Source organism: Rhinoderma darwinii, chromosome 5, assembly GCF_050947455.1.
Source record: "Rhinoderma darwinii isolate aRhiDar2 chromosome 5, aRhiDar2.hap1, whole genome shotgun sequence".
NCBI lineage: Eukaryota > Metazoa > Chordata > Amphibia > Anura > Rhinodermatidae > Rhinoderma > Rhinoderma darwinii.
In genome coordinates, this window is record NC_134691.1 from 16,514,623 (window position 1) to 16,538,184 (window position 23,562).

At 40.2% G+C, this 23,562-nt stretch overlaps 1 protein-coding gene across 1 annotated transcript in view; it reads left to right on the forward strand.

Moving 5' to 3' along the window:
- The first annotated feature begins 3,014 nt into the window (after positions 1-3,014).
- The window catches only part of CYRIB (CYFIP related Rac1 interactor B), a 108,706-nt gene continuing 88,158 nt past the window's right edge, over positions 3,015-23,562 (forward strand). The window contains exon 1 of the mRNA XM_075825728.1: positions 3,015-3,151. The gene's annotated coding sequence lies outside the window, so the exon portion shown is untranslated. The remainder of the gene's footprint in view (positions 3,152-23,562) is intronic.

Consider the following 23,562-nt stretch of genomic DNA (forward strand, 5'->3'; position numbering starts at 1 on the left):
ATGGCCCCATAGGAATGAATGGGGCCACAATTCACCCGCAGATTTGCAGGTGAATTGCGGCCGCAAAAATACGTTCGTGTGCATATGGCCTAAGGCTGGGTTCACACTGTGTGTTTTTAACATGCATTTTTTTGTTTTCTTTGAGACTTGGGAGTTTATCTATCAAAACCAAAAAATGCAAAATCGCAACAATAATGCACAGTCTAAACTCAGCCTTAAAACCGCAGCAAATCGGGGTAAGGCTGGGTTGCCGCATGGCGTAAATGCTGCAGAATTTCCGCAACGGAACTATGTGCCGAAATTCTGAATGAAATTTAGCAAATCTCATGCCCGCGCTGCAGAAGAAAACCGCAGTGAAAACGTTCATAAATTGACCTGCGGTGCGCAATTTATGCTGCGTATTCGTTGCTTTTGAGTTTTCCCGATTGATTTCAATGTGGATGTAAAACCCGCAAAAAAAATGCCAAAAAGTGTTACGACTTTTTTGCAAAAATTGCAAATAAGAAAAAAATAAATAAAAGCATCTTATTGTATAAAGTGAATTTTTTAAAAAAAGTCTATATTTACCCCCGGCCCTGGTCATAGCGCCACTTTCTTCTGTTCACCGCCCAGCCCGGCCTCCTGGGCTAATGTCTCATCTCATGTGACTGCTGCGCCAAATCACAGGCTTCCGCGGTCACATGGGCTGCAGTGTCATCGCTGGAGGCCGGCCTGGACGGAGAACAGAGGGAAGCGTCATCGTGATTAAAATCGCATCTAAAAAACGCATGCGTCTTAGGCCTTATTTAGGCCCTGCAGCGCGTGCCCGCGGCGTGAATCTCACAACATGTCCAATACTTGAGCGTTTTTTGTGCATCACGCACCCATTGAATGAGTGCGTGAAAATCACGGACATCACACGGACGCACATCCGTGTGCTGTGCGGGATTCGCGCAACAGCTACTGAAGAAATGATGGGGAGATAGAAAACCACCTCCTTCATTTCATTTTGTAAATGTCAAAACCGCGTGACATGAGGATGGCATACGCACGAAAATAACGCAGACACGCACCAACCACTGATGACACACGGAACTGCAACGCGCGCAAAACGCTGTTTTTTTTTTACATGCGCAAAATGCACACGTTCGTGTAAATAAGGTCTTAGCGTGGATTGGTTTACAGTAAAAGTGCAACTATTTGAAAAATCGCGGTAAAAACTAATTTTCCGATGCATTTTTTTCTACGCGGTTTTAATGTTTATGTTTTTTTGCGTATTTGTTGCAGATTTTTTTTAGACAAAACTAGAAGTGTTTTTTTAAGGGCCCATTCACAAGTTGCGGTAGAGTTGCATTTTTATTTACCGCATTGCAAAATGCACGAACTCGCTGTTAAAACCCATGCATTTTCTGTATGCATCTCAACCGCAACATGTGAATGAACCCTAAAGGAATGGAAAATATAAAAGAAGAACTTCTACTTCCTCATAGATACACTTCTTAGGCCCTGTTCACACTGAGTATTTTGACGAGTTTTTTGGAGCGGAAACTGCTCCGCAAAAATCGTCAACCGGCCGAAAATGCCTCCCATTGATTTCAGATAGAAAGAAGGGACATGCCCTATCTTCGCGCGGTTACGCCTCTGACCTCCCATTAACATCAATGGGAGGCAGAGAGAGCGTATTTCGCAGAGTTTTTTTTCCCCGTAGCACTCAACGGGCGCGAGCGAAAATCGCGGCAAACGGTGTGCAGGAAGGTCAAAATCTGCCTCAAAATCCCAAACGGAATTTTGAGGCAGAATTTTCCTCCTGCAAAAAAAACTCCATGTGAACAGGGCCTTAAGCTATGTTCACACGGAGTATTTTGGGGGAGGAATATCTGCCTCAAAATTCCCTTTGGAACTTTGAGGCAGATATGCCTCTCCCTGCACGCCGATTTTCGCGGCGATTATCGTGCCGTTTTTCGCCCGCGGCCATTGAGCGCCGCGGGCATAAAACAGCGAGAAATACCCTTTCTCCTGCCTCCCATTGAAGTCAATGGGAGGTCAGAGGCGGAAGCGCCCGAAGATAGGGCATGTCGCTTCTTTTTCCCGCGAGGCAGTTTTACTGCTCGCGGGAAAAAGACGCCGACGCCTCCCATTGAAATCAATGGGAGGCGTTCTCGGGCTGTTTTTGCCGAGTTTTGCGACGCGGTTTCCGCGTCAAAACTCGGCAAAATACCCCGTGTGAACATAGCCTTACATTGCTCAATAATCTGCATCAGAATATGCAAAAATACACAATGTGTGAATCCAGACAAAGATGAGAAGTCGTCTCTTCAGTGTTGTGTAGTAAAGAGGACCCGTCCCCTCTCCTGGACATGTTTTTTTTTAGTAACTAATTGTTTTCCCCATGAAATCATAATTCTGGAGCATAATTTCTTAGCGCTGTATGTTATGCCTTTCCTCCGTTATTCCTCCTAGAAATGTATGAATAAATTGACAGCTGGCTGTTACCAGTTGGGGGTGTGTCCCTGCACAGACTGACACTGTCCAATCAGTGCTGACAGAGTGAGACTCTTTAGGGACACACCTCTTTGACAAGGGAAATGGTAAAGCCCAGTTGTCATTTATTCATACATTTCCAGGAGAAGTAACAGAGGAACCGCACAATTCAGAGTTCTAAGAAAAGATGTTCCAGAATTGTTGTTTTTTGGGTACTACACGGATTGACTTTTTACTACTATACACACGCGATTTCATGCAACCCAAAACAAATAATTTACGCAATGTGATCTGACGCAATCTGATCGGTGTGATAATTGGCCATGATGCATCGCTGTGGGGTCTAGTCTAAACAATCCGGTCAAGTCCTGCCACTATTGGGGACACATTAGGGATTTGCTTGTAGTAAGGGGTGACCTGTTGTGACCACCTGTCCTATGTTAACCCTTTAGTGCACACCTCCTGCAGGCAGCGGGGAGGGTGAGGTCGGGCTGGCTGGGGAAGGTGAGCTTCCTCTTCCTCCTCCATGTGTCTCTTCCTTTTATAGAGATATTTCTCAGTAGCTGCTGCTCAGCACATCTCAGCCTCTGACGCTGATTCTCCAGCCCAGAAGCTCCTGTAACCGCAGAAACCAGAAGCTGAGCGCAGCCTGCGGCCCCTGAGCCCGGCACTGAGGAGGGGTCCAGCTCAGGTACAGGACCCTGCATGCAGAAATGCACTAAGGAGGGGGAAGGGCAGGTGCCTGCAGGCAGAGTAGCTGTGCTGATGGGGTGCAGTATATACATGTATATACAGTGTGATGGCTGCAAAGCTGTGTGTATAATAATGTGTGGCCAACAGAGCAATGGACATGTCCTGTAATGACACCTGATATGTATAGTGTTATGTAGATGTGTGTGTGATATGTAGGTGTATAGTGTGTGTATGTATGTATACTATGTATAGAGTGTGTGTGATGTAGGCGTATACTATGTATAGTGTGTGTGTGATGTAGGTGTGTAGTGTGTGTTATGTAGGTGTATACTATGTATAGTGTGTGTGTGATGTATGTATAGTGTGTGTGATATGTAGGTGTATAGTGTGTGTGTATGTATACTATGTATAGAGTGTGTGTGATGTAGGCGTATACGATGTATAGTGTGTGTGATGTAGGTGTATAGTGTGTGTTATGTAGGTGTATACTATGTATAGTGTGTGTGTGAGATGTAGGTGTATAGTGTGTGTGTGTGAGATGTAGGTGTATAGTGTGTGTGTTATGTAGGTGTATAGTGTGTGTCTTATATGTACGTGTATAGGGTGTGTGTGTGATATGTAGGTGTATAGTGTGGTGTGTGTGTGTGTGATGTAGGTGTATACTATGTATAGGGTGTGTGTGTGTGATGTAGGTGTATGGTGTGTGTGTGTGTGTGTGTGAGAGATATGTAGGTGTATAGTGTGTGTGTGGGATGTAGGTGTATAGTGTGTGTGTTATGTAGGTGTATAGTGTGTGTCTTATATGTACGTGTATAGGGTGTGTGTGTGTGTGTGATATGTAGGTGTATAGTGTGGTGTGTGTGTGTGTGATGTAGGTGTATACTATGTATAGGGTGTGTGTGTGTGATGTAGGTGTATGGTGTGTGTGTGTGTGTGTGTGTGTGTGTGAGAGATATGTAGGTGTATAGTGTGTGTGTGGGATGTAGATGTATAGTGTGTGTGTTATGTAGGTGTATAGTGTGTGTCTTATATGTACGTGTATAGGGTGTATAGTGTGATATGTAGGTGTATAGTGTGTGTGATGTAGGTGTATACTATGTATATGGTGTGTGTGTGGGATGTAGGTGTATAGTGTGTGTGATGTAAGGTCTATAGTGTATGTGATGTAGGTGTATAATATGTATAGTAGGTGTATAGTGTGTGTGATGTAGGTGTATAATATGTATAGTGTGTGTGATATGTAGGTGTATAGTGTGTGTGATATGTAGGTGTATAGTGTGTGTGGGATGTAGGTGTATAATATGTATAGTGTGTGTGATATGTAGGTGTATAGTGTGTGTGTGTGTGTGTGTGTGTGTGTGTGGGATGTAGGTGTATAGTAGGTGTATAGTGTGTGTGATATGTAGGTGTATAGTATGTGATGTAGGTGTATAGTGTGTGTGGGATGTAGGTGTATAGTATGTGATGTAGGTGTATAGTGTGTGTGATATGTAGGTGTATAGTATGTGTGTGATGTAGGTGTATAGTATGTATAGTGTGTGTGATGTAGGTGTATAGTATGTATAGTGTGTGTGATGTAGGTGTATAGTGTGTGTGATGTAGGTGTATAGTGTGTGTGTGATGTAGGTGTATAGTGTGTGTGTGATGTAGGTGTTTACTACATGCAGGTTTGGATTTGTGTTGCGTCGCCGCAACGCCACCACATGCACTTTAGTTTCTTGCCAAAGTCGCCGTTTAACGCATGCCTTAGGCCCTGTTCACACTCAGTTGTTTTTTTTGCAGGAATTTTGAGGCAGATTTTGACCTGCTTGCACTTACCGTGGTTTTTGCAGAATTTTTCGCTACGTTTTTCGTCCGCAGCCATTGGGCACCGCGGGCAAAAATTGCTGCGAAAAATGCTTTTAATGCCTCCCATTGATCTCAATGGGAGGTCCGAGGCGGAACCGTGGCAAGAAAGAGTGTGCTGCTTGTTTTTTGTTTTTTTTACCGCAAGTGACTAAAAGCCGCCGTGGGAAAAAAAAGAACTTCTGCCTCCCATTGATTTCAGTGGTTTCGGACATTTTTGGCTTTGAGTCTGACGTGTTTTTTCTACATCAAAAACTCTGTGTAAACTGGGCCTTATATACAGGAACATAGCGCTACTTTACTGCCCTGTCATAGGAGACGTCCCCCGGCTCTGGTGCTGCGCTGTATATGACACCGGCGCAGCAATGGCGATGTAGTAAATATGCCGCTGTGTCTCGTGTGTGATACAATGTTGCCATTATTATTCTGCTTTATGATGGGTTGTATCGGGGCACACGTGGCATCTCCGTGACCTCTGTGGCATCTCCGTGACCTCTGTGGCATCTCCGTGACCTCTGTGGCATTGAACGTGATGATTGTTTCCTGTTTTGAAGTGACAGTCGATAATGACCAAGGACAATTGAGTGATTTATTATTTTCCAAGTGTCCTAATTATTAACTGTTCAGCTGCCGATTTGCCCATTAAACCTCTGCTTAGACGACAGCTTTCTCCTATTTGAGTCGTACATTAATACTGCAATAATCTTGTGCCGTTTTCTTGTATTGGAATCTGTTGCGGATGACTACATTTTGCTGGACCCTGCGCTGCGGCTGAATCGTCTCCTACAGGGCAGGTGTCTTATTGTACGATCATGTAATAGGTTTGTAATACGAGGTCGCATGGAGTCCTCTTTGAATTGTCTCTCTACTCTGGGAAATCGAGGACGGGGGGGTTTCAAGCAGGGGACCCCCTGTATGTCAGCCATATGCACTAATCACGTACATGTCCTAATAGGAATATCCCTTTAAAGCAGATCCGTCCTGTAGGCACAGGTCAGCTCTCCTAGCCAAAATGGCACAAAAAAATATTGTGCCGTTTTGCTAATCAAAGATTAATAGTTATGAGTTCGGTGTATTCGTGAGGGGAGCGCTCCCCGGCCTCCTCCCGCTCCCCGGCCTCCTCCCGCTCCCCTCATGAATACACCGGACCCAGAACTAGGAGTCCGGTCTATGCTTTGAAGCGCTCCTTTTTGCTAAACGGCACAATGTTTTTTTTTTTTGTTGTTTTTTTTTTTGGTAGAACGGATCTGTCCCTCTAATATTCTTTCCTGATGACCGATCCGCTTTAATGCTAGTCAATAAATAGCATAGCCTGAAAACCTTCAATTGGTTGCAGGTGGATGGGTGGCAAATTGGCTCGATTCTGTCATTGTATTGTACGGATTGGTCATTTAAGAGAAAAATAATTCATTCATCTCTAGTGGTCACTATAGACACGTTGTTGGTTATTGGGAGGGATTCTAATATTGAGTAATGTTACACAAGCTTAAAGGGGATCTGCGATTTTGTTATTGTCTGGCTGACCCCTAGTGAGTTGCTGAATCACGGGTTTTCATAGCTGGCGCCAACTTAAAGGGGTTGTCCATGCACGGACAACTGATGGCCTATCCATACTATATGATCGGTAGGGGTCCGAAACCCGGACTCCACACCAATCAGCTGCTCCGGATGTTATGCAGGGTATGCAGTATTCGGAAGCAGATGGCTCAGACTACTGCATAGCGGCTGTGCTGCAGAACTGCTCCTATGCACTTGAACTAGTACTACAGCTCGGCCGCTATTCCGTGACCAGAGCCATCTGATTCCGGCATGGACATCCGGTGATGGGAAGCAGCCGGAGGAGCTGATCTGTGTGGGGTCCAGGTGTCGGACCCCCACCGGTCGTACACTGATGACATCCTGTGGATAGGTCATCAGTTGTCCGTGCCCGGACAACCCCTTTAAAGAAATTTGAGCTACAGACATCCATGAGCGAGGGGAAGACCAGAGCAGTAGGGACCCAATAAATCGGCCCCCTTTCAATCAGGGCACTGGCGGGCTACTCAGAGCTCGGATCCCTACCCACTTAGGGTATGTTCACACGGGCTATTTTCGGCCGTTCTTCGGGCCGAAAAAACGGCAGAAAAATCGGAAGCAGAACGCCTCCAAACATCTGCCCATTGACTGCAATGGGAAAAACGGCGTTCTGTTCCGATGTGTTTTTTTTTTTTACGCGGCCGTTTTGAAAAACATTTTTGGAACTGTTTTTCATTGACCCTATTGAAAACCGCTCCAAAAACGTCCGTTGAATACGCCGCGAAAAACACGAGTGGCTTAAAAAACATCTGAAAATCAGGAGCAGTTTTCCCTTAAAAACCGCTCCTAGCATCATAGTTAGGAGTCCCTGCCTCTCCGTGGAACTGCTGTCCCGTACTGAAAACATGATTACAGTACGGGACAGTTGTCCTGCAGCGAGGCAGGGACTCCTAGCGTCGTACATAACTATGATGCTAGGAGCCCGGCTCCCTGCACTGTGTTCGGTCCGGTACTTGCAGCCGAAATACGTTCCGTCCATTACGGACCGAACATGCTCGTGTGAATCCAGCCTTAAGTATAAAAGTATTCATGTGTATAATACGATGCAGAATATATAAGCAACGGGCAAAATAAAAAGTTATTACATTATTGTGCAGTAGTTCTAATCTCGCACCTTAGCGCTGCCACTTTATGACGGTGCTGCTCTCTTTGAGGTGTCGGAGCTCATGTCCGTCTACAACCCCTGCACCCTTTATAGTTATGCCACTGCGTACAGTACGGTGTCTTCATTCTAGGGTGGTAAAGGGGTAATGGTAACATTGAAGGGGTCAAGGGCACTGAAATGTTGAATGGAGACACATTTGGTGGTCCATTTCAGGGAAGGGGTTAATAGGGACCTCCTTGTTGTCTAGTTCACTATAGAGGGTAATTGTAGTATCTCGGGAGGCGTAGGGTTGTGACTATGATAATGGGGACATTTTTGTGGCCTAGTTCAGTGAAGCGAGAGTTAAAAGGTTTTTCCTATAATCAATATATATCACCTATCCACAGGAGAGGTGATAAATATCTGATCGTTGGAGGTCCGACCGCTGGTACCCCCACCGATCACAAGAACGGGCTTACCTTGCCGTTTCTGGCAGCCCCATCAGAATGGCAAGGTAGTGCGCATGCTCGGCCACTGCTCCATTCATTTCTAAGGCGTAGCCCCATAAAAATAAATGGGGCTCTCGGGATCGGTTGGGGTCCCAGCAGTCGGATCTCCACCGATCAGATATTTATCACTTATCCTGTGGATAGGTGATAAATATTGATTATGGGAAAATCCCTTTAATGGTTAAATCCTTATCTTAAATTTATTAAGACAGGCCATCAATATCTGATTGGTGGGGTCTCACTCGTAGGCCCTGTTCGCACAGAGTTTTTTTTACCTCTGTTTTTGGAGCGAAAACCGCGTAAAAAAAAAACGGCCGAAATCGCCTCCCATTTGTTTCAATGGGAGAAGCGACATGCCCTTTCTTCTGGGCGTTTATGTATCTGACAATAATTGGAGGCAGAGAAAGCGTTTTTTTTTAATGGTGTTTTTTGCCTGCGGCACTTAATGGCGGCGGACGAAAAACGCGGCAAACGGCCTGCAAAAAACTTTTTTTAAGGCGCTGCAGCGCTGGTACGAGCGCTACTTCCCCTTTATTGCATTTACTGCTCAATACTATCGAGCGCCAACACATTGTAGCGGCGGTTCACCATATTACAGCCGTCTTACATTCAATTGAGGGCGGAAATACTGTGAACCGCCGCGACAAGTGTTGGCGTTTGACAGGCGTAATGAGCAGCATGAGCGAAGTAGGGGAAGCGGCGCTCGCACGGCGCCCCGGCCCCTCCAAAACAGCTGATCTGCGGGGGGGCCAAGAGTCGGACTCTCACTGATCAGATAGTGATGGCCTATCCTGAGGATCGGTCATCAATTTTCACACTCTGGAAAACCCCTTTATAATGTTCACATCCCTGGTGGTCTTGGTAATTAATGTATTACGTCGAATAATTCTATATATCAGGTGTTGAATGGTGAATAGACGGGGTGCACTTTTTCATGTATCCCCAGATTCTTATATACTATTTGAGTTTAGAAAAACTTGTGTAAGTCTGTTATTTGCATTAGAAAGCCGTGTCGCCTGCAGGAGGTAAAGGGTTAAGCATCATTCTTCCTCATTAGCTGAGGTGTGCACTTGTATAGACACTTCCTCCGTACATTGTGAGATGTGATACTAGAGGGGGGTGTTGTAGGATGACTCTCGCACGTTGGAGGTCTAGGTGGTCTCTGATGGGCAGTATGTGTGCCAAGGAGGACTGGCGAGTTCCTGCTTTTCATACCCGTACACCAAATACCAGTGATTACTCATGACTAGGTATTGTAATAACTCTGCTAGAATACAATAATGATGTGACCATGAGGGGTCTCGGGAACTACTGGACATAGATTACCTAATGAGCCGACCTCAATGAAGCAGTAACATGTGAATGTCCATCCTTAAATATTATTTCGTTTTTCTTATCTAAAAAAGTTCAAAATTCTGTGCAGAGTAAATTCTTATGTTTTTATAGTATTTGGAGCTCCAAGTCCTCTGCAGAGAAATAGTTACTAATACAGTTTTTGCCACTAGGGGGAGCTAACTGCATACTTTCTATACATTGAACTCAATAATAAAACTGTATCCAGTAAGCTCCCTCTAGTGGTGGATGCAGGTAATCTGAATTAAGTTTTAGTTGTAGATTTGGAGCTCTGTATCAGAGCTCCGGACATTCTAAATATATATATATATATATATATATATATATATATATATATATATATATCAGAATATTGGCTCTAAAAAGTACACGGTGTTAAAAGTTCTGCATGGAGATCATCCATTAAAAATGAACATTGAGACTATTGAGTTAAATGAGAATGCCAAGACCAGTCATTGGTGCTCATTGATATCCGGATCGTTAGGAGACGCAGCTCTGATACACATACTGTAACTGTAACGATCCCAGCACCTGTGTGTCCATCACATGACCACGGACAGAATTTTATCCACTGGAAGTAAACAATGAATGTGCCTAATGAATAACAACAAGCAGAGTTCTTGAAAATAATACAGAAAATATATTGGAAAATTGAATAATTATACAAAAAATAAAATTCATTTGCTGAACCGGACAAACCCTTTAAGAAAGTATTCGTAAATCTGCCCCGTTGTATCCTTGATTAAAGGGGTTGTTCGGGAAATTTTAAAGGCTGGCTGCAGGCAAAGGATGTGATAAAATTTTTAAAAAAAGTATATTCAACTGGTAAATCCCCCACCGATCCAGCGCCGCCGGTCTGTTTTCTTTTACAGGAAGTGTTGACGTCTCACTCCATCCATGTGACCGCTCCAGCCAAACACTGGCCTCAACGGTGACGCAAAGATCTTTTGAGTATTACCGTTGAGGCCAGTGATTTGCTGTAGCTATTATATGGATAGAACAAGACGTCATCACTTCCTGTAAAAGTAAATAAACCGGTGGAGACCACCAGATCGGTGGCGCTGGACCGGCGGGGCATTTACCAGGCGAGTATGACTTATTTTGTTTTGGGTTTTTTTACAACCCCTGCCTGCAGCCTGTCTGTTAAATGTCCCGGACATTCCTTTTGAAAAGAAATCGAAATCTGGTGGGGTTGTGCTTCTTCACAGTAGCCAATCAGAAAAGACAGAGCTTCAGTATAAAGCAAGAGGAAGGGACACAGCAGCAGCAGCCTGCAATACCTACATTCACACTCGTTCTTGGCGTATTCGTCAGGGTATGTATGTCACAGTTGCTTAGTAATCACTTGACTTTCGGGACCACCATTTGAGCACATGTACAGCAGGGATCATAGGATGTTCTCTCCACTTTACCATAGACTTCCTGTCGTCGCTACACCCGCTTGATTTAGGTCCCAACTACTCGGGTTCCACCCATAGGAGGTCATGCAGTATACGGAAGAAAACACGCAAGTCAGGGGGGAAAAAGTGTAGGAACGGGAAAGATTGTAGGTTTGTTCTAAGAAGGAGACTGGGTGGGGGTGGGGAGCATTTTATAGACCATGGAGATAGGAATTTGTTTTTCTGCATATTTTTATTTAAACTACTTCTTTGACAGCTTCTCCAAATTGTCATATCTGGTTATTGTGGAGTCAGGGGAAGAACAGAAGAGGAAGTAACAACCCGTCAGTTCCCTTTTCACATGTCAGTAAAAGATGATTTCACCTGAAGCCTTCACACATAGGATTTATACAGCTGATCTGATATTCTGATGGTAGCTGGGCATGAGAGCTGGCAAATGGCATTATGTCGAATTAAATGATAACGTCACCTGAATTGATTGGTTTGTTCCTATAGATAACAGCCGGGTTGTATATAATAGCGGCAAATGAGTCAATTGTGCTGAGATGTGATACTAGAGGGGGGTGTTGTAGGATGACTCTCGCACGTTGGAGGTCTAGGTGGTCTCTGATGGTCAGTATGTGTGCCCAGGAGGACTGGCGAGTTCCTGCTTTTCATACCCGTACACCAAATACCAGTGATTACACATGACTAGGTATTGTAATAACTCTGCTAGAATACAATAATGATGTGACCATGAGGGGTCTCTACAACTACAGGACATAGATTAGGAAAAGAGCTGACCCCAATGAAGCAGTAACAATTACACTAAATGTCCACCCGTCAATATAATTTTTTGTTTTTCTAATCTAAACAAGTTCAAAACTCTGTGCTGAATAGTTTCTTAATATATGATTATAGTTATATTCTTGTACATAGGGGGCAGTATTATAGTAGTTATATTCTTGTATATAGGAGCAGTATTATAGTAGTTATATTCTTGTATATAGGGGGCAGTATTATAGTAGTTATATTCTTGTATATAGGTGGCAGTATTATAGTAGTTATATTCTTGTATATAGGAGCAGTATTATAGTAGTTATATTCTTGTATATAGGGGGCAGTATTATAGTAGTTATATTCTTGTATATAGGGGCAGTATTATAGTAGTTATATTCTTGTATATAGGGGGCAGTATTATAGTAGTTATATTCTTGTATATAGGGGCAGTATTATAGTAGTTATATTCTTGTATATAGGAGCAGTATTATAGTAGTTATATTCTTGTATATAGGGGCAGTATTATAGTAGTTATATTCTTGTACATAGGGGGCAGTATTATAGTAGTTATATTCTTGTACATAGGGGGCAGTATTATAGTAGTTATATTCTTGTATATAGGAGGCAGTATTATAGTAGTTATATTCTTGTATATAGGAGCAGTATTATAGTAGTTATATTCTTGTATATAGGGGGCAGTATTATAGTAGTTATATTCTTGTATATAGGGGCAGTATTATAGTAGTTATATTCTTGTATATAGGGGCCAGTATTATAGTCGTTATATTCTTGTATATAGGGGGAAGTATTATAGTAGTTATATTCTTGTATATAGGGGCAGTATTATAGTAGTTATATTCTTGTATACAGGAGCAGTATTATAGTAGTTATATTCTTGTATATAGGGAGCAGTATTATAGTAGTTATATTCTTGTATATAGGAGCAGTATTATAGTAGTTATATTCTTGTATATAGGGGGCAGTATTATAGTTCTATTCTTGTATATAGGGGCAGTATTTATAGTAGTTATATTCTTGTACATAGGGGGCAGTATTATAGTAGTTATATTCTTGTATATAGGAGCAGTATTATAGTAGTTATATTCTTGTATATAGGAGCAGTATTATAGTAGTTATATTCTTGTATATAGGAGCAGTATTATAGTAGTTATATTCTTGTATATAGGGGCAGTATTATAGAAGTTATATTCTTGTATATAGAGGCAGTATTATAGTAGTTATATTCTTGTACATAGGGGGCAGTATTATAGTTCTATTCTTGTATATAGAGGCAGTATTATAGTAGTTATATTCTTGTACATGGGGGCAGTATTATAGTAGTTATATTCTTGTATATAGAGGCAGTATTATAGTAGTTATATTCTTGTATGTAGGAGCATTATTATAGTAGTTATATTCTTGTATACTTGTATACAAGAGGCAGTATTATAGTAGCTATATTCTTGTATACAGGAGGCAGTATCATAGTAGTTATATTCTTGTATACAGGACGCAGTATTATAGTAGTTATATTCTTGTATGTAGGAGCATTATTATAGTAGTTCTATTCTTGTATACTTGTATACAGGAGGCAGTATTATAGTAGTTCTATTCTTGTATACAGGAGGCAGTATTATAGTAGTTCTATTCTTGTATACAGGAGGCAGTATTATAGTAGTTATATTCTTGTATATAGGGGCAGTATTATAGTAGTTATATTCTTGTATTTAGGAGGCAGTATTATAGTAGTTATATTCTTGTATATAGGGGGCAGTATTCTAGAAGTTATATTCTTGTACATGGGGGCAGTATTATAGTAGTTATATTCTTGTACATGGGGACAGTAATATAGTAGTTATATTCTTGTATATAGGAGCAGTGTTATAGTAGATATATTCTTGAATATAGGAGCACTGTTATAGTAGTTATATTCTTGTATACAGGAGGCAGTATTATAGTAGTTCTATTCTTGTATACAGGAGGCAGTATTATAGTAGTTCTATTCTTGTATACAGGAGGCAGTATTATAGTAGTTATATTCTTGTATACAGGAGGCAGTATTATAGTAGTTATATTCTTGTATATAGGGGGCAGTATTCTAGAAGTTATATTCTTGTACATGGGGGCAGTATTATAGTAGTTATATTCTTGTACATGGGGACAGTAATATAGTAGTTATATTCTTGTATATAGGAGCAGTGTTATAGTAGTTATATTCTTGTATATAGGAGCAGTGTTATAGTAGATATATTCTTGAATATAGGAGCACTATTATAGTAGTTATATTCTTGTATACAGGAGGCAGTATTATAGTAGTTATATTCTTGTATACAGGAGGCAGTATTATAGTAGTTATATTCTTGTATATAGGAGCAGTATTATAGTAGTTATATTCTTGTATATAGAGGGCAGTATTATAGTAGTTATATTCTTGTATATAGGGGGCAGTATTATAGTAGTTATATTCTTGTATATAGGAGCAGTATTATAGTAGTTATATTCTTGTACATAAAGGGCAGTATTATAGTAGTTATATTCTTGTATATAGGGGGCAGTATTATAGTAGTTATATTCTTGTATATAGGAGCAGTATTATAGTAGTTATATTCTTGTACATAGGGGCAGTATTATAGTAGTTATATTCTTGTACATAGGGGGCAGTATTATAGTAGTTATATTCTTGTATATAGGGGCAGTATTATAGTAGTTATATTGTTGTATATAGGAGGCAGTATTATATTAATATTCTTGTATATAGGGGGCAGTATTATAGAAGTTATATTCTTGTATATAGAGGCAGTATTATAGTAGTTATATTCTCCTGTATGGGAGGCAGTATTATAGTAGTTATATTCTTGTATATAGGAGCAGTGTTATAGTAGTTATATTCTTGTATATAGAGGGCAGTATTATAGTATTTATATTCTTGTATATAGGGGCAGTATTATAGTAGTTATATTCTTGTACATGGGGGCAGTATTATAGTAGTTATATTCTTGTATATAGAGGCAGTATTATAGTAGTTATATTCCGTATGGGAGGCAGTATTATAGTAGATATATTCTTGTATATATAGGAGCAGTATTATAGTAGTTATATTCTTGTATATAGGAGCAGGGTTATAGTAGATATAGTCTTGTATATATAGGAGCACTATTATAGTAGTTATATTCTTGTATATAGGAGCAGGGTTATAGTAGATATATTCTTGTATATAGGAGGCAGTATTATAGTAGTTATATTCTTGTATATAGGAGCAGTATTATAGTAGTTATATTCTTGTATGTAGGACCATTATTATAGTAGTTATATTCTTGTATATAGAGGCAGTATTATAGTAGTTATATTCTTCTGTATGGGAGGCAGTATTATAGTAGATATATTCTTGTGTATATATAGGAGCAGTATTATAGTAGTTATATTCTTGTATATAGGAGTAGTATTATAGTAGTTATATTCTTGTATATAGGAGGCAGTATTATAGTAGTTATATTCTTGTATATAGGAGGCAGTATTATAGTAGTTATATTCTTGTATATAGGGGGCAGTATTATAGTAGTTATATTCTTGTACATGGGGGCAGTATTATAGTAGTTATATTCTTGTATATAGAGGCAGTATTATAGTAGTTATATTCTTGTACATAGGGGGCAGTATTATAGTAGTTATATTCTTGTATATAAGAGCATTATTATAGTAGTTATATTCTTGTATACAGGAGGCAGTATTATAGTAGTTATATTCTTGTATACAGGAGGCAGTATTATAGTAGTTATATTCTTGTATACAGGAGGCAGTATTATAGTAGTTATATTCTTGTATACTTGTATATAGGAGCAGTATTATAGTAGTTATATTCTTGTATACTTGTATACAGGAGGCAGTATTATAGTAGTTATATTCTTGTATACAGGAGGCAGTATTATAGTAGTTATATTCTTGTATACAGGAGGCAGTATTATAGTAGTTATATTCTTGTATACTTGTATATAGGAGCAGTATTATAGTAGTTCTATTCTTGTATATAGGGGCAGTATTATAGTAGTTGTATTCTTGTACATAGGGGGCAGTATTATAGTAGTTATATTCTTGTATATTGGGGCAGTATTATAGTAGTTATATTCTTGTATATAGGGGGCAGTATTATAGTAGTTATATTGTATATAGGGGCAGTATTATAGTAGTTATATTGTATATAGGGGGCAGTATTATAGTAGTTATATTCTTGTATATAGGAGCAGTATTATAGTAGTTATATTCTTGTATACAGGAGGCAGTATTATAGTAGTTATATTCTTGTATATAGGGGCAGTATTATAGTAGTTATATTCTTGTATATAGGAGCAGTATTGTTGTATATAGGAGGCAGTATTATAGTAATATTCTTGTATATAGGGGCAGTATTATAGTAGTTATATTCTTGTATATAGGGAGCAGTATTATAGTAGCTATATTCTTGTATGTAGGGGGCAGTATTATAGTAGTTATATTCTTGTATATAGGAGCAGTATTATAGTAGTTATATTCTTGTATATAGGGGGCAGTATTATAGAAGTTATATTCTTGTATATAGGGGCAGTATTATAGTAGTTATATTCTTGTATATAGGGGGCAGTATTATAGAAGTTATATTGTTATGTTCTTGTATATAGGAGCAGTATTAGGGCTTATTCAGACGAACGGGATATACGTCCGTGATCACGCGCGTGGCACGGACCTATATTAGTCTACGGGGCCGTGCAGACTGTTGCGTGATTTTTCCGCAGCGTGAGTCCGCTGCGTAAAAGTCACGACATGTCCATTCTTTGTGCGTTATTCGCGCATCACGCACCCATTGAAGTGAATGGGTGCGTGAAAATCACGCGCAACACACGGAAGCACTTCCGTGGGACACGCGTGATTCGCGCAACAGTTGTGAAGAGGAGGAATGAAAACAGAAAAGCACCATGTGCTTTTCTGTTTACAGACATCCAAACGGAGTGTCATAATGATGGCGGCTGCACGAAAATCACGCAGCCACGCATCATATGGTGATGACACACGAAGCTGCTAAGTGCCTTTTGCGTGCGCAAAACGCACACGTTCGTGTGAATCCGGCCTTATAGTAGTTATTTTCTTGTTTATAGAGGCAGTATTATAGTAGTTATATTCTTGTATATAGGGGGACAGTATTATAGTAGTTATATTCTTGTACATAGGGGGCAGTATTATAGTAGTTATATTCTTGTATATAGGAGCAGTATTATAGTAGTTATATTCTTGTATATAGGGGCAGTATTATAGTAGTTATATTCTTGTACATAGGGGGCAGTATTATAGTAGTTATATTCTTGTATATAGGAGCAGTATTATAGTAGTTATATTATTGTATATAGGATCAGTATTATAGTAGTTATATTCTTGTATATAGGGAGCAGTGTTCTAGTAGTTATATTCTTGTATATAGGAGGCAGTATTATAGTAGTTATATTCTTGTATATAGGGGCTGTATTATAGTAGTTATATTCTTGTATATAGGAGCAGTATTATAGTAGTTATATTCTTGTATATAGGAGCAGTATTATAGTAGTTATATTCTTGTATATAGGGGCAGTATTATAGTAGTTATATTCTTGTATATAGGGGCAGTATTATAGTAGTTATATTCTTGTATATAGGGGCAGTATTATAGTAGTTATATTCTTGTATGTAGGAGCAGTATTATAGTAATTATATTCTTGTATATAGAGGTAGTATTATAGTAGTTATATTCTTGTATATAGGGGGCAGTATTATAGTAGTTATATTCTTGTATATAGGGGCAGTATTATAGTAGTTATATTCTTGTATGTAGGAGCAGTATTATAGTAATTATATTCTTGTATATAGAGGTAGTATTATAGTAGTTATATTCTTGTATATAGGGGGCAGTATTATAGTAGTTATATTCTTGTATATAGGGGGCAGTATTATAGTTGTTATATTCTTGCACATAGGGGGCAGTATTATAGTAGTTATATTCTTGTATATAGGGGCAGTATTATAGTAGTTATATTCTTGTATATAGGAGCAGTATTATAGTAGTTATATTCTTGTATATAGGAGCAGTATTATAGTAGTTATATTCTTGTATATAGGGGCAGTATTATAGTAGTTATATGCTTGTACATAGGGGCAGTATTATAGTAGTTATATGCTTGTACATAGGGGCAGTATTATAGTAGTTATATTCTTGTACATAGGGGCAATATTATAGTAGTTATATTCTTGTACATAGGGGCAGTATTATAGTAGTTATATTCTTGTATATAGGGGGCAGTATTCTTGCACATAGGGGGCAGTATTATAGTAGTTATATTCTTGTATATATGGGCAGTATTATACTAGTTATATTCTTGTATATAGGGGGCAGTATTATAGTAGTTATATTCTTGTACATAGGGGCAGTATTATAGTAGTTATATTCTTGTACATAGGGGCAGTATTATAGTAGTTATATTCTTGTATATAGGGGGCAGTATTATACTAGTTATATTCTTGTATATAGGGGGCAGTATTATAGTAGTTATATTCTTGTATATAGGGGACAGTATTATAGTAGTTATATTCTTGTATATAGGGGGCAGTATTATACTAGTTATATTCTTGTATATAGGAGGAGTATTATAGTAGTTATATTCTTGTATATAGGAGCAGTATTATAGTAGTTATATTCTTGTACATAGGGGGCAGTATTATAGTAGTTATATTCTTGTATATAGGGGCAGTATTATAGTAGTTATATTCTTGTACATAGTAGGCAGTATTATAGTAGTTATATTCTTGTACATAGGGGACAGCATTATAGTAAATCTACTGATCAAGATGATGTAGTAGTTTTGATATTGAGAAGTAGAAATATGGTATTTGACCTTTAGCAATTCGTTTTGTGAAATAGAAATGTGCAACGGCACCCACTAAAGCAATCCTGTACATATTATAGACGTTTTTTTATATAGTTACTGATTCCCTTTTATTCCAATTGAAGTTATTCCACTCATTAGTAGACTCATATCTTATTCATATATACTGTAGAAAGATGGTTTTCAAGGGGTTAAATAAAGGGTGGATAAATATCAGAGTACAGCAGACTTTCAGGAGTCTAGAAAGAAAAAATAATTCATAAATACAAAAGAGGATAGGTTGTGTAATTTAAGTAGCATTTGTGAGAGAACATTGGAAGCCTTGTCTTCTACCAGTCAAAACCACAACTTTGTTTGGTCACGGAAATATGTGACAACTACATATTATAGTGAAAGACATAGTAGTTCAGTGTGGGTGGTGATAAATAGTGTTGTGGTAGTTTCCGATTTTTTTTAATTTTTTTTTGCATTCAGTTTGTTGGCTTCATTCAGCTGCATGAGGCTGTGCCACGACTTCCTGCTTAGAGAGAGGGAGAGAGAGCTGCTTCTTTTACCGTCTGTTCTATAAGCTGTTGCTGCCAGAATCTGAGCAAGAAAGTCATATTAAACACAATGTAGTATTTACAAACTCTTATTACATTAACTTCTTTATTTTTCCTGTAACTTTTTTAAGTAGAAATTTAGGAGAATTTTATTTTAGAGATGTCTCTTCCTTTTTACATGTGAAGTTCATTTCTCACTTTCTAAATCTCTGCCAGTTAGGAGGATTATCATATTAATGAACAGGGGATTATTACGGTCCAGTGCCTCGGCGGATACAGAGCCGTCTACTAAGTGCATTTTGGGTAACTTATCTGTTGCGACAAGACTGTCTGAGAAGTGGTCTTATGGAGTTGATATTCTTTTCATAATTTATTTTGTACTATCTGTTATAAGAGAAGACATTTAATTGAGGTCATTCGCATTCTTCAGAAAATCAGTTCAGCATCCTACAAATTGGCATCATGTTCCTATTTCCGTGTCTCAGTTTGTGTGGAAGTACAAGGATAGAGAAATGACAAGGTGATGTCATCTAGTTACAAATCATTGTAGGAAGAGGTGAACTTAAAGGGATTGTCCCATCTGGACAAGCCCTCCTCTAAATGAGGCCCCGCCTCTGGTGATCCATTGATCACTGAAGGACTGGCCGCTGAAATTCCAGTGATAAGCTGTAATCGCCACGGGAAGCTGCAGGGGGCTGTAGATAGGTGGTATTGCATGGCACTAGAACTTGGCGACTAATTGATTACTCGACTATTTCATATACCAACGATTGTGTTTACCTGGAATCCTTAAATTGGCATAACCACCATGTGAATAAGGGAGCCACATATAAGCCCAACTTCCATGGCAGCATTGAGACGCAGGAGAAAGTGAGGCGCTCTGCAAACTGGCACACATCGCCCAAGCTCCACCACTACGGGCACCAGCAGTGCACTATATGTCTGCATTGCACGTATACAGCCCCCTATCCCTTATATTAGCCATATGTGGATTGGGACAACAATTGCATGTTCTTTCATACTAGCCCCTATAGATATACCAACGCCTATAGAGGATAATCTGTGAAGAAATGTTTTTTCTTCCACAGACTTACACCATTTTATTTTGTATATAAAACACCCTGTATGCCAGGACCAGCAGTTTCTATAGGGGCGAAATATAGGGATATACGGGACATTCTTTGTGAAAAGTAAAATGATGGACAACTAAAACATTACTGCATTAAAGGAGTGGTCCAGGATTAGAGAAACATGACTGCTTTCTTTCAAAAACAGCTCATCTCTATTGGCGTGAATAAGGCTGAGCTGCAATACCACACACAACCTGTGGACAGGTGCGGCACTGTTTTTGGAAGAAAGTAGCCATGTTACTCTAGCCCTGCACAACTCCTTTAAGAAGTGCCTTATAAACTTCTATACACGGAGTACTTTGTTGAACCCCGTTCTATTAGATAAGGGAATCGCATGCACAGAAATACCTTAATACATACTAATTGGCATGATTGTCCCTTAGGTGCTATGTGTGATCACCCTCCCCAGCGGCGTAGCTTGTAAAGGAGCGGTAGCCCCAGGCCCACTTACATGGTGGTTCCCACCCCGTTTCACCTAGGAAAGTCCCCAAAGACAGAAAAAATTTCCCTTTTGTGCAAATTTGAATTATTTAGACTCTTTTGTGGTTTACGGGACCTTTTTACAAAAGTTGGGACTGTAGGCTGGTATTAAATCGGCAGACCCGGGAGGTCATGAAGGCACAGCTCAAGTCGGGTGAACGAAAAAGCAAAACTTTTGTGATCTTCGCTTTGATAGACACATCATTAGATGGAAGATACCTAGAAGTCATTCATCCTTATGCTGCCAAGTACTCATTTGATCTCCTGGATCCTCTATTCTTACTTATTGACCACATAGACCAGATCGTCTTGACGTCATCCCTCTGATTGGCTGCAGCGGTCACATGCTTCGTGAACCTCCTGCCACCTTGATTCAGGGAGAAAATGTGAAAAGGATTTTTTTTTTTTTTTACTTTTAATACTTTATTGTTTTTGGAACATAAAAAAAAAACTTTCTTTATTTAACAGTTTACTTTTTAAAAAAAATTTTTATTAGTCCCCCTAGGAGACTTGAAGCAGTGATCGCTTCAAGTCTCCTAGGGGGACTAATAAAAAAAGTTGGATCGCTTGCATGATATACTGCAATACTAGTGTATTGCAGTATATCGTGATTCTGGAGGCAGAGCTTCAATGGAGTACAAAGATGGCAGACCTGGGGGCCTTTGTTAGGCCCCCTAGGCTGCCATAGTAACCGTTGTGAACGAACGATCGTGCCACGGGGGGAGCGCAATGGCGTGTTTGAGGGGGCGCCCCCCTGATTCTAACACTTTAGATGCCGCAGTCGCGATTGACCACGGCATTTAAGGTGTTAAACGGGCGGAATCAAAGTTTAAATTCCGCCCATTGCAGTGAGGTGTCGGCTGCGTGTAACAGCCGTCACCCGCTGTGTATGGCGCGAGCTCAGCCCGTGAGCTCGCTCCATACTTCCCCTTAACCCTCGTCACGTACAGTTACGTGATATTGCGTGAGGGGTTAAAGGTATCTGAGCTTCTTATAATGTGTATGCAGTGAAGAAAAGATTTAACATCCTGTAAAACACGGCAAGTTTCAAAATGACTATTTCAGGCCCGGAACCAGGGGCATTTGGGTGTTCTGTTAGATTTACCTATTTCAGTTTATAAGTGTTGCTGGTCTGGACAAGTGCAATGTTGTGTATTTACAGCCTTCAATTGTAAGAAATGTGATACTTTACTTCCGCAATTGTAAGTCTGTACCACCAAATATCTAGGTTCCGCTTTTTATATTTTTTACAATCCAGCTGAATCGGTCAATTGTATTGAAACAGAAAATCTAGGGAAGCAGCCACAACCATGATGATCCGAGTTCTTTCCTTGTCCCCTTTAAAGGGGTTGTCCACTACTGGACAACGGATGACCTATCCACCTGATAAATCATTCGTACATTATCTGTGGGGGTCCGACACCCGGACCCCGCACCGTTAAGCCGCTTTGGCTTTCTAGCCATTATATTACGCACATCCTGCATTTTTCAGAAGTTTTCTCTGAACTCTGCTAAACAGTATGTGTAGACTAACTGCTATGATATCTCCCATACACAGCACAGAGAGAAGGTGAAGTCCTGCTCTCCTATCCCTATTTTATGCACGCAAGCCGCATGGAGGAGATTATGCAGCAGTAATGAGCTGTGTAGCTGTGGCTCGAGCAGTGGAGTAAGATAGAAGACTTACTAGAAGCTGCTGCAGTGTGTGTGTGTGTGTGTGTGTGTGTGTGTGTGTGTATGTGTGTGTCCCTCCCTCCGGCTCCCTCCAGCTGTTCCCACCCCCTCCCCTCTCTATAGACTTTTTTTTTATTTTTTATGGCCAGCTGTAATCTGATCGCCCAGTGAGCTGATAATCTGTCTGGTTTCTTCTCAAGATGACTTTTAGCACTGAATTGAGTGAATAAGCAGAGCAGAAGGCAAGGGGGGGGGGGGAGTGGCTTATAGAGAAAAAGGCAATTTTCTTTAATAAGATCTATATATATATAGGGGTTTAGGGTCAGTTCACACTTTGTGTAAATACTGCAGATTTTCTGCAACAGAATTTGTTGCGGAGAATCCGCAGCATAATACAGTAGCAGCAAAGTGGATGGGATCGAACAAATCGCTGCGTAAATAAGCGGGAAAAAAACGCTCAGAAATTGACCTGCAGTGCAGCATGTCAATTGTATTTGCGTGAACGCTGCTTATTTGTTGCTGGTTTTCCCTATTGAATTCAATTGGGAGGTAAAACCCACAACAAATAGCAGTTGTGTTTATTGCGGCGGATTCACAGTGAAATGTCATAAAAAAATAAATCTTTTACTTACTGAGAAGTCTGTTCCTCCCTCCAGCGCGGCCTCCTGGGATGACTATTCCTCCCGTGTGACTGTTGCAGCCAATCACAGGCTCTGGCGGTGGTCACATGGGATGAAACATCATCTCAGAATGTTGGCCTGGATCAGGGGGCCGGCCTCCTGGGAGGACGTTTCATCTTATGTGACCGCCACTGCAGCCAATCACAGGCTGCAGAGGTTTCCTTGGATAAAACGTCATCCCAGGAGGCCGGCTGAATGCTCAGCAGTTTTCCGGAGTGGACATTCCCGCCGAAAAACTGCACCACAATTTGGTGCAATTTTTGGCCCGGAATTTCCTGCGGATACCAGATACCACGGCCCGGTACCAAATGATTCATGGCCCAGTATTGGTCCACGGCCTGGTGGTTGGGGATCACTGGATTATAGGACAGGTTGCAAAGCCAAATTGCATCAATTTACAACCCATACCCCTACTAATGACATTGGGCTGCTGGAACCAACCACAGGTTGGTAGAATCACTATTTCCCTTGAAGGTGACAACTCCACTGGCTCTAAG